This window comes from Benincasa hispida, chromosome 1 (genome assembly GCF_027475165.1).
Source record: "Benincasa hispida cultivar pf3 chromosome 1, pf3_genome.v1.1, whole genome shotgun sequence".
NCBI classification, from domain to species: domain Eukaryota; kingdom Viridiplantae; phylum Streptophyta; class Magnoliopsida; order Cucurbitales; family Cucurbitaceae; genus Benincasa; species Benincasa hispida.
In genome coordinates this window covers 68,882,726-68,892,890 of record NC_143478.1, presented here as the reverse complement: position 1 = coordinate 68,892,890, position 10,165 = coordinate 68,882,726, and the positions used below count along the sequence as shown (strand labels likewise).

Sequence of the window (10,165 nt, the reverse complement as noted above, 5' to 3'; positions counted from 1 at the left end):
TAGTAGCTTCTATCAATCATAACCACTGAACACCTTTTTGCCCATTTCTTGTCCTTCCCAAACATTTATAAGTCTCTTTTCTTTTCGATGATAGCTTCTATCACTGATAAACATTCTATTAGTGATAACTTCTAGGCATTCCACTTACATTTTAGTTCGAGATTCAACTTTATTAATTAAATTCACTAAGTTGGCTATCAATGATAGATTTCTACAAGTGACTATTAACTACGAAAATATAATCAAAGATTAAACTATCAATGATAGGAAATATTAGTAGTTATCACTGATAAACTTTCATTTGCTATTTATATTTATTATTTGTTATAATAATCAAACTTGATGATTGGCTTGTTGGTGTTAAGTCACTTATGAATTGAATACTTTCAAGTCATGCATATGGAACTCAGCTTCATAATTCTTGTAAAAAAAAGGGGAAGAACAAAAAAATCAAATAAAGGAAAGAAAAATTTTAAAAATAAGAGAAAGAGAAGAAGTAAAAATTGAAGAAAAAGAAAGAAAATTAAATAGAAAAAAAGAAGCAAAAACTGGAAAAATGAAAGAAAAACTAAAAAAGAAAAAGAAAAAGAAAGAGAAGAAGCAAAAAATCGGAGAAAGACAAGAAAATAAAATAATAAAAAAAGATAAGGGAAGAAGCAAAAATCGGAGAAATAGAAGAAAATGAAAATTAAAAAAAGGAATAAGTAAGAGCTGAAGAAAGAAAATTAAAAAAAAAAAGAATAATAAAAAACTAAAGAAAGAAAATAAAATGAAAAAATGAAAAAAAGAAAGGAAAAAAATAAGGAAATGAAAGAATAAAAAAATAAAGGAAAAAAGCAAAATTCGGATAAAGGAAAGAATAAAATAAAATAAAAAAAAAAGGAGAAGAAGCAAAAACTAAGAAAGAAAAAAATGAAAATAGGAAAATAGGAAGGAAAGAAGCAAAAATCAAAGAAGAGAAATAAACTAAAAAAAGTTGTACAACCAAATAAGATAAGGGAGGGCGAAATTGAAAATTAAAAAAAAATTCAAAGATTGACTAGTCAACTCATCCATATTTGCAAATATTTTAAAAATGTAATATATTTTTAGATTTTTTCTCTTATTCTACTCCGCATTACAAATATCCTTATTCTTATTCACTTTTGATTTATAGTTATTTTTAATATATATATTTTCGAATTTATAATAATTTAGTTTATGGAATTTTAAACATATAATTAAGAATTTAATCTATTTAATTTACAAATATAAAAGGCATACAAATGTTGATATGGAATGTTAAACATATAATCGTTACAAATTTATAAATATAATTAACAAATTTTTAAACATTACATTATTGTTACTTCAATATCAAAGTTTATAAATATAATTAACTAAAAAAATATCTAGAATATATATATATATAATTAATTAACTAATTAATTTTCAAAAGAACATATCTTTTCATTGTTCAAATAAGATGACTTTCTTGAAAGGTTAGTCTTAAGGGCTCATGACCTTTGGAAAAGTGAGATCCTTATGTATACACACACAGTTTGTCAATAAAGTTGTGAGTTTGTCAATAAAGTTGTGACAATCTTCCTAAAAGAAAATAATAATAAATAAATAAAATTGTGACACCCCGAAGAAAAAAAACATAGTACAATTCAATTAAGTCATTCTTCAACAAAAGTCCACAAACTCTGGAAGCTAACTATCCCAACAAAGTCAAAACATACACCTAGATATTGATATAAAGTTATGAAGTAGTATTTATGAACAAAGTTAATTGATATAAGTAAAGAACTAACATCAATATGATATTCATCAAAGTGGTGAAAAAGTCTTTACAAAATAAATTTTAGTTCATGATTGAGGGTTGACTTCATGTAATCAAAGTACCTTTGCAAAATAATACTATAAAGTATAATACAATCACAACAAACATTTATACAATGCATCAAATTACTCCTCAACAAAACACCCTTACAATCTTGTCTTGCAAAAGTAAGCCCATCACTTTCATCAACGTCTTCAACCGCACTATGAATTTGTTCATTACTAATAACAATACCATCATAATTCTCATCATATATCTCTAGGTCATGAAATCCTCTTGGTGGTGCTTTTAATAAAACATACCGATTTGAGGTGTCATGTTCTCTAACATAAAGTACCTGTTTGCTTGCGAGGCAAAAAAGAAAGGCTTTCATATAAATATACTTTGACTTTGATGTAAGTTAACAAGAGTAAATCCTTTCTCAACATTTAGTACTCCATTACAAACATTTGCCCAGCTGTATCTAAAGATTGGAAATTGATAGGCATAATAATCTAACAAGATGATTTCTTGTAACACCCTATAATAAGCAACTAGGTTTACAACTTGAGATCGATCTTTGGCACTGGATCTACATAATGTTGTAGCATCTATAGAAACATCACTATTTTTTGTTGATTTTTTGACACTCTTTATGTGAAATTGTTTGTCCATTTATGATGTATCCAATGTAAGATATTGCATGTTTTCTTGACCCATTTGCAAGCCATCTTAACAAGCCGGAGTAATATTCAGAAGATGAATCTAACTCAATTTGATAAGATCAAACATACCTACTTGTTAGTTAACCTATATTGTAGTATTATATATTCATTATTTGATATGGAATTTATGAAATAGTTAGTATCACCTTATATTTCAACCACAATGAAATTGTTCTATATGAATCTTCCAAAGTAGATTAGAATCTGTGGTTAGTTTTCTACCTATGGTCATAAGTTCATTCATATGCATCATACCCAAATAAATTGTCATAAATGATAGTCTTATATTAAACTAAGTAATATGGTTACAAAAATTAACTCATTTGATAAATGCTTCCACCTCTTCTGTGTTGAATAAGACATATCGATGTGCATTCTCAAGCACATCATCAGATAAAGTAACTGGAGTTCCATAAGATATTGGACAACCCTCTAGGATGATATTCTAGTACTTTTCATTCTGGTGTTGATTATTCATTACCTCAAACGACTGTTCAAAAAATTTATTTAAAAAGTCAACACATTCATCAGCTAAGTAGCATGCTGCAGTACACCGTTCTGGTTATGCTTTGTTACGTATATAACCTTTCAATATCTTCATATATCTAAATTAAATATTATTAGTACGGGGAGGATCACAATTATCACTATATCAAAAGTAAGGCATTTACCTTTCAAATGGTTACATCTAACAAAATTGAATAGGTTCACATATACAAGCTTCACGACCTAAATGAATAACCAAATGTGTCATTATATCGAAAAATAAAGGTGGAAAGTACATTTCAAGAAGACATAAAATTTCCACCACTTCTTTTTTAGGCTCTAATATAACCTCCATCAATTATACATTGGCAAAGTCTATTGAAATATGAGCATAGCCTATATATTGCATGTCTTGGAGCTTTCGGAAGAAAACCTCTAAGCACCACGGATAAAAGTTGGTGCATCAATACATGATAATCATGAGACTTCAACCCCATCACTTTGCATTTATATAATGATACACACTTTGAAATATTTGAACTATATCAATCAAGCAACTTTAGTTTGTACAACCTTGAATAAAATAATTTCTTCTTAGACTTCAACAATGTGCGTGGAGCAGAAGGTAAGTAATTTCTCCCTCCACGTTCTTGAGAATATAGGTTAGGATGAATTTTCAAAAATTGTAAATATTTTCTTGTATTAATTCCATCTTTTGACTTTCCATTTATATCTAATAATGCACCTACAATACTCTCACATACATTTTCCTCCACATGCATGACATCCAAGTTGTGACTTATTGGTAATTCCTACAAAATCAAAGTTTCAAATCGTTAATGGCCTAGTTTGAACCTCAATAATTTGAAACTCAATAAAATACACCATAAACTTAGAATTCATTAACCTTCTAATATGGTAGATCAAAGAAAATTGGTCGCTTCTTCCACCTTTGATTTGACGATTCTTTATGACTTTTGCTCTTTCTCTTTTTGCATTTCCCTCGACAATTATCAAAATCTTCAATTTGGGTATAAATTACACTACTTGTTGTAATTTTGGGAGGTAATTCTTCTTCTATTTTCCCATAAAGCCATGCTTTTTTCTCCGATATGGGTATGCTCTTGTTAAGGATCATCTATGACCCATTATGCAATTTTTTTTTACTATGTTTCAACCAATAAGAACGAGTATTATCTCCATAAGTTGGACATCCATATTTATCTTTTGTGGTGCATCCGACAAGATTTTCATATGCTAATAAATCATTTATAGTCCACATAAGAATTCATCTCAAATTGAAATCCATGTTACCTACAATATCATAAACATGTACTCCTTTCCATAGTTGTAATTCTTCCACAAGAGGTTGTAGATAGACATCAATATCATATCCTAAGGAATCAACAATTATATTTTCCTTCGTGCATGACTGAGGATGAAAGTTGTAAGCAACAAGTATAACTGACCAATAATTGTATCAACTACTCAAATTGGAGAATGGGTTCAACCCATCTGTAGCAATGCCCAACCTAAGATTATGCGAATCCGTAGAAAACTCAGGCCATTTTTTATCAATTGTTACCCATAAAACAGTGTCAACTGGATGTTGAATCTTTCCATTGGTACTTTTATGGTTCCAATGCTAACGTAAATTTTCACTAACTTTATTTATTTTAAACATCCGTTAATGTCATGGAATGATAGAAAAGTATCTCAATATCTTGACGACACACCTTGTTTGATTTGATTTGTTCGTTCATCAATATTCCATTATGAAGTCGCACAATGAGGACAACTTTCTCACTTTTCATTCTCATTTCTAAATAGGCAATAATTCTTAACATATGCATGAATTTTTTCGATAGCCTAAATCAAATTACTTGAATAATTTTCTAACTTTATAAATAGATCTTAGAATAACAATGTCAATTGGGAGCATGTCATGCAAAAACCTCAAAAGGCTAGTGAAGCTTGAATCTGACCGAACATTAAAAGTTTTCAGGTTATACAATACTACAACTGTTAACATTTTCGTATACTTTGTATAATTTGCATACAATGGAGTATTTGCCTCTTGAACACTTTGAGAAAATTTGTTTTCCTTCCTTGATGTAGAATGATCATCAATGTTGTTTTCTTCTCCCATATATGTGCTCTCATAGAAGTTTGTTACTTCAAACATAAAACTACAACCAACTTCATTATTGACTTCATCCCTTTCACATACATCTCAATCATGATACCAAATATTATATGTAGGATCCACTCCCTTAATGACCAAGTGCTCGTATATGATTTGAAAATCACAATGTCTCATATTTCTACATTTTTTTACATGGACACAAAACTTTATTGGCATTTGACTTTTTTTTTCTTTTTTTACTTCTTGCAAAAAATTCCTATTGGGAATGTCCTAAAACTCGCAGCTCATAAATATTGTTAACATATTAATTGAGTATTTTATTCAATAAATTGTTATTTATATTGCATTCTATTATAAAAATCCAATAAACGAATCCATGACTATAATATGAATAATTTAACTTTATGTGGTGACATAACAAAGGATCATGTTTTAATATATAACCAAAATAGTCCATAAGTATATGGATGAGATTGGGTATCTCATCCTAGTGACACTTTTGAATGCGGCCTATCATTCATGTGGAGACATGTGAGTGGGGGCATCCTATGTAATGAATTTGCATAAGACTGGACCTCAAAGTAGTCACTTTTCTTTATAACGACCGTTTAATATTAAAGTTGATTATTTCAAAATTTAATGACCTAGGGTAACTCGATCTTAATCCTGAGCTAACTATGAACTCCTGTTTATTCAGGATTATCCTTTGATCTGCATAGTTGAGAGTAGTCCAACAACACTGCCTATTAAACCTCCCATTTTGAAGATAAGACCAGATAAATAGTTGGGGACATAATTCTGCAAGATGGAATTCACTCCTACCCGATTTAGGGTTAACAAATAGGTCGTTCTCTTAAGTGCTAATTCTTGGTCTTGAACAACGGGGCCCGCCCTCTCCCGATTGAGAGGATCATGGTTTATAAGTTGGACTATAAACCAATTGTTCAACAGAGGAGTGGTAGCTTAAGGAGCAAGACGTATTTACAAGGGTAAAATGGTAATTTTGACCTAGCTGTAAATACGAACGATATGTGAAGGATTGACTTACTGATTATGGTTAAAATGGAAAGAAATATATCTACGGTGAGAAGAGTGCAACTATCGAGCTATAGTGGTATGTCTCGGTTGTTAACGAAAATGAATTATTTCAGTCTAAAGAGTTTAGTCAATTAATGTCAAATCATTGAAGCTCATGATTTATAGGTCCATAAGGTCCCTCTACAAGCTTGTAACATATATCTTGGATTAGTGAATTGAGTTGATTTGAAATGTTGAGATTCAAAATTAAGGTTTTGAATTTGAAGTGTACAAATTCAATTCGAGTTTCCATTAGTTGTATTTGATACAATTAAAATGGTTAATTTTGATTGAAGAGTTCAATAATATTTAAATATTTGATGAGGTGTTATATAATATTTAATATTCGATATTAAATTAAATTAATCAAATTAGTTTAATTAAATATTCAATTTTATCCAATTTTGATTTTTTTTAAATTGGTAATTTGATTAATTATATGGATTTTTTTAAAATTCAAAATTATAAAAATTAAATAAAAAAATGGTTTTTGAAAAATCAGTTTGGATTTTTCCACTCAAATAAACACCTCATGCCACTCCAATTTCAATGGAAATTGAAGTGGCATCAATCTTTTACTCAAATCTGCATGGTCTACTAGTATAAATTGAAGATTTGAACTTCAATTAATGATCCATGCAATAAAATCTCATGTTAAACCCTCTTCATTCTCATTCAAATTCAGTTATTTCACCTTTCAATCTGAGTTAAAGAATAGTAGAGAAAGTTTCCGTGATGGTCCTTAGCTGATTTGAAGTTCCAATTCGTGGAAAGAAGCTGGTATTGCTGAGATTCATCAAAGATTATAGTTTTTGAAACCCTTTCTCTGAATTTTGTTTCAATGCATGTTTTAAACTCAAATTAAGTGTAAATAGAGTGCTTATTGATTTATAGTTTTTGAAACCCTTTCTCTGAATTTTGTTTCAATGCATGTTTTAAACTCAAATTAAGTGTAAATAGAGTGCTTATTGATTTTGATTTCTTCTACTGCATGTTAGTTTACTCTATCAATTCCATGCTCCTTGTAAGGAAGAGTATGAGATAAATCCCAAAGTTGTAAACAAACCCAAAGATAACAACTAACAACCAAGCCCAATAGAAAAAGATGAGATAAATCAGACATTCTTTCAACGGTAGTGTAAATATTGAAGCAAGAATTAAAGCAACAATACCAGATCTATAAGGAGCAGGAACCATATGGATGGTGACAAGGCCCTACTTTCAAGTGACCTTGTAAGGACGAGTATGAGGCTTTCCAATCTTATTACCCCATTATTAGATATTTGCATTCAAAAGTTAGAAAAACAATAAAACGCATCTGAGCAGTCCCCTACTTCCATTTACTCAAACTAATCTTACTTTACACTCAAAATAATAATACCGCAAGGAGTATATCTACAATATAACGCACTAAATCACAAAGATAAATTATGATGCAATTGTTCTTTACCATACTTGGCTCATATGAGAATCTTAGCTGAATTAGTTCAAGGAGAACATCTTACATAATATGAGATTGCAAAATCATCTTCACGAATCTACTTGAAAAACAAAGGAGTAATAACAAAAGAAGAATATCTAGACTCTTCCACAAAAAATTAGTCTAAGTAGTAACATATAAAACATACACATTTTATTCCCTTTTTGAAAATTATGACCTCTTTGAAGATGTTGATACCTTGAATAGATAGTTAAAGTGATCAGGAAAAAGAAGAACATAGAAAGAAAGAAAGGAAAACAGGCTTCAATTGTCAATGAATCACTAACCAACACTTCTCATTGTTAGGAGGAGGCCATGATTAATACTGAGCAGTACAAGACTATCGAGCAATTATAAAAGGTTAAAATCCAAGATAACCGAAGTAAATTTATTTGGTTCCTTTTAAAAATGATGGCCACTTCTTAAACTCTTTTATCAAGAAACGTAAGAGCCTACTTCGATCCAGAACATAATTTAATGAAAGAAATAGAGTCATAAAATCATGCATTGAAAAAATGTGACTGGTAAGGATGTTACTATGTAAAATTTGAGCTATACTGTCATCGTCATGAGAAAGTTTCATTATAAATACATTTTTGGTCCCTAAATTTTTATGAAATTAATCTTGCAATGAAGAATATGGGTCTTTCCAATCTTGTTACCCCATTATTGTATATTTGCATTCAAAAGTTAGAAAAACATGCAAGACTTATATGAGTAGTAGTAATCTCAATTTACACTCAAACAAATAAAGATTATTAAACTTAACTAACTTTTGAAAATAGACCTAAATAACTTGAACATATAGTAGGCTCAGGATAATAATTTAATCGCACAAAGAGGTATAAATTAAACCTTAGTCTGTTATTAATGTGCCTAGGTATAGAACAACAAAACAAAGGCCCAAAAGAAGATGATAAGGAAGCAGCTGTACCTGATGTGACACATTTCATACTGATTGAACAGATGGTAATTAATTATTTTCTCTTCAACTTTACAGATGGTAATTAACTCTTTTCTCTTCAACTTTACGTTTCTTCCAGCTCACAGAAAATTTCATTTCAGATTCATTTTGTTTCCCTCTCTCTCTAATTGCTTTCTCTGATCTCCGTCCTTCTCTCTTTATGGTCATATTTTTGTGCTCAGATTCTAGGCTTCAAGTATGGAAGAAGATAACATGCACACACAGACATGAAAAGAGAAGAAGAAAAGCAAACCAAGGAGTATAGTGGTTCGGTGTTTGTAATCCACCTACCTCCTGTGAGCTAATAATCTGGTCATGATTCAAGACCGAATCTTCCGGATCGTGTGGAAGAAGAAGTCCACACGTTGCTATTTTTAGTAAGCATTAAGTTAATGGTTTGTGGTTATTTTGTTGTTATTAAACTATAAATGTAAGTCCATCAATTGAATAAAATATAGGAGTTCCATTACTTTTTTTTTTCTCTCGCTAATATATTTTGCTTCCAGAATATTTCGTTTTGTCTGTTTCTTCAAATATATATCAGAGTGCGTGAGTTTTTTTTGGTGCAGATCCCTGGTTTTAAAACCAACATTTGGTATCAGAGCCAGGTTGTCTTCTCATCACAGTTTCCACCGTCCAACGAAGATGACGAGCGTCTCGCAGCAAGCGAAGGAGAACGGCGGAGTGCCAATTCTCTACCCGATGTTGACTCCTCACAACTACACAGTGTGAGCGATAAAGGCGGAAGCAATCCTCGACGCCCAAGGAGTTTGGGAGGCGATAGAGCCAGCGAGAGCAGCCGAAGTGGATGTGAAGAAGGACAAGAAGGCGCGCGTGTACATTCTTCAATGCATCCCAGAAGACATGCTTCTACAAATCGCGAAAAAGAAAGCCGCAAAGGAAATATGCGATAGTCTCAATACGAGGTACTTGGGCAGCGAGCGGGTGAAGATGGCGCGAGTTCAAACCTTGAAAAGCGAGTTTGATGTTCTTCGGATGAAGAAGACGGAGAAAATCGATGAGTTCGCGAGAAAAATCAGCGAATTAGCAAGCAAGTTCTCCACCCTCGGTGTTGCACTTGAGGCTTCATCATTGGTTAAGAAGCTCCTAGACTCTGTCCCCGAAAAATATTTCCCGTTGTTGCCAGAATCGAGCAATTCCTAGATCTCGAAACCATGTCGTTTGAAGAGGAGATAGGACGAATGAAGGCGTACGAGAAACGGACGGCGCGGCTCCGAGGAAACAACAACAACTTCGATGGACAACTTCTACTTACCCATGCCGAGTGGAAAGCAAGACAGAAAGGGAATAGCGGTGAAAACTCTTCGGTGAACAAAGGGCGCGGATCCGGTGGTAGCGATCGCGGAAGATGGCAAGGACGAGGACGAGGTCGTGGTCGTGGCACGGAGCATCAAAATAGTGTGGGAGGCACTAGTAACAACGGAAATGGCACTCGTGACAAAAGTCACATAAAGTGCTTCCA

The 10,165-nt window shown here is 31.7% G+C and overlaps 1 pseudogene; it reads right to left on the bottom strand.

Annotated features, from left to right (window-relative positions):
• Positions 1–1,661: 1,661 nt before the first annotated feature.
• On the bottom strand, positions 1,662–3,512 carry LOC150038667 (uncharacterized; annotated as a pseudogene).
• Between the last annotated feature and the right edge of the window lie 6,653 nt (positions 3,513–10,165).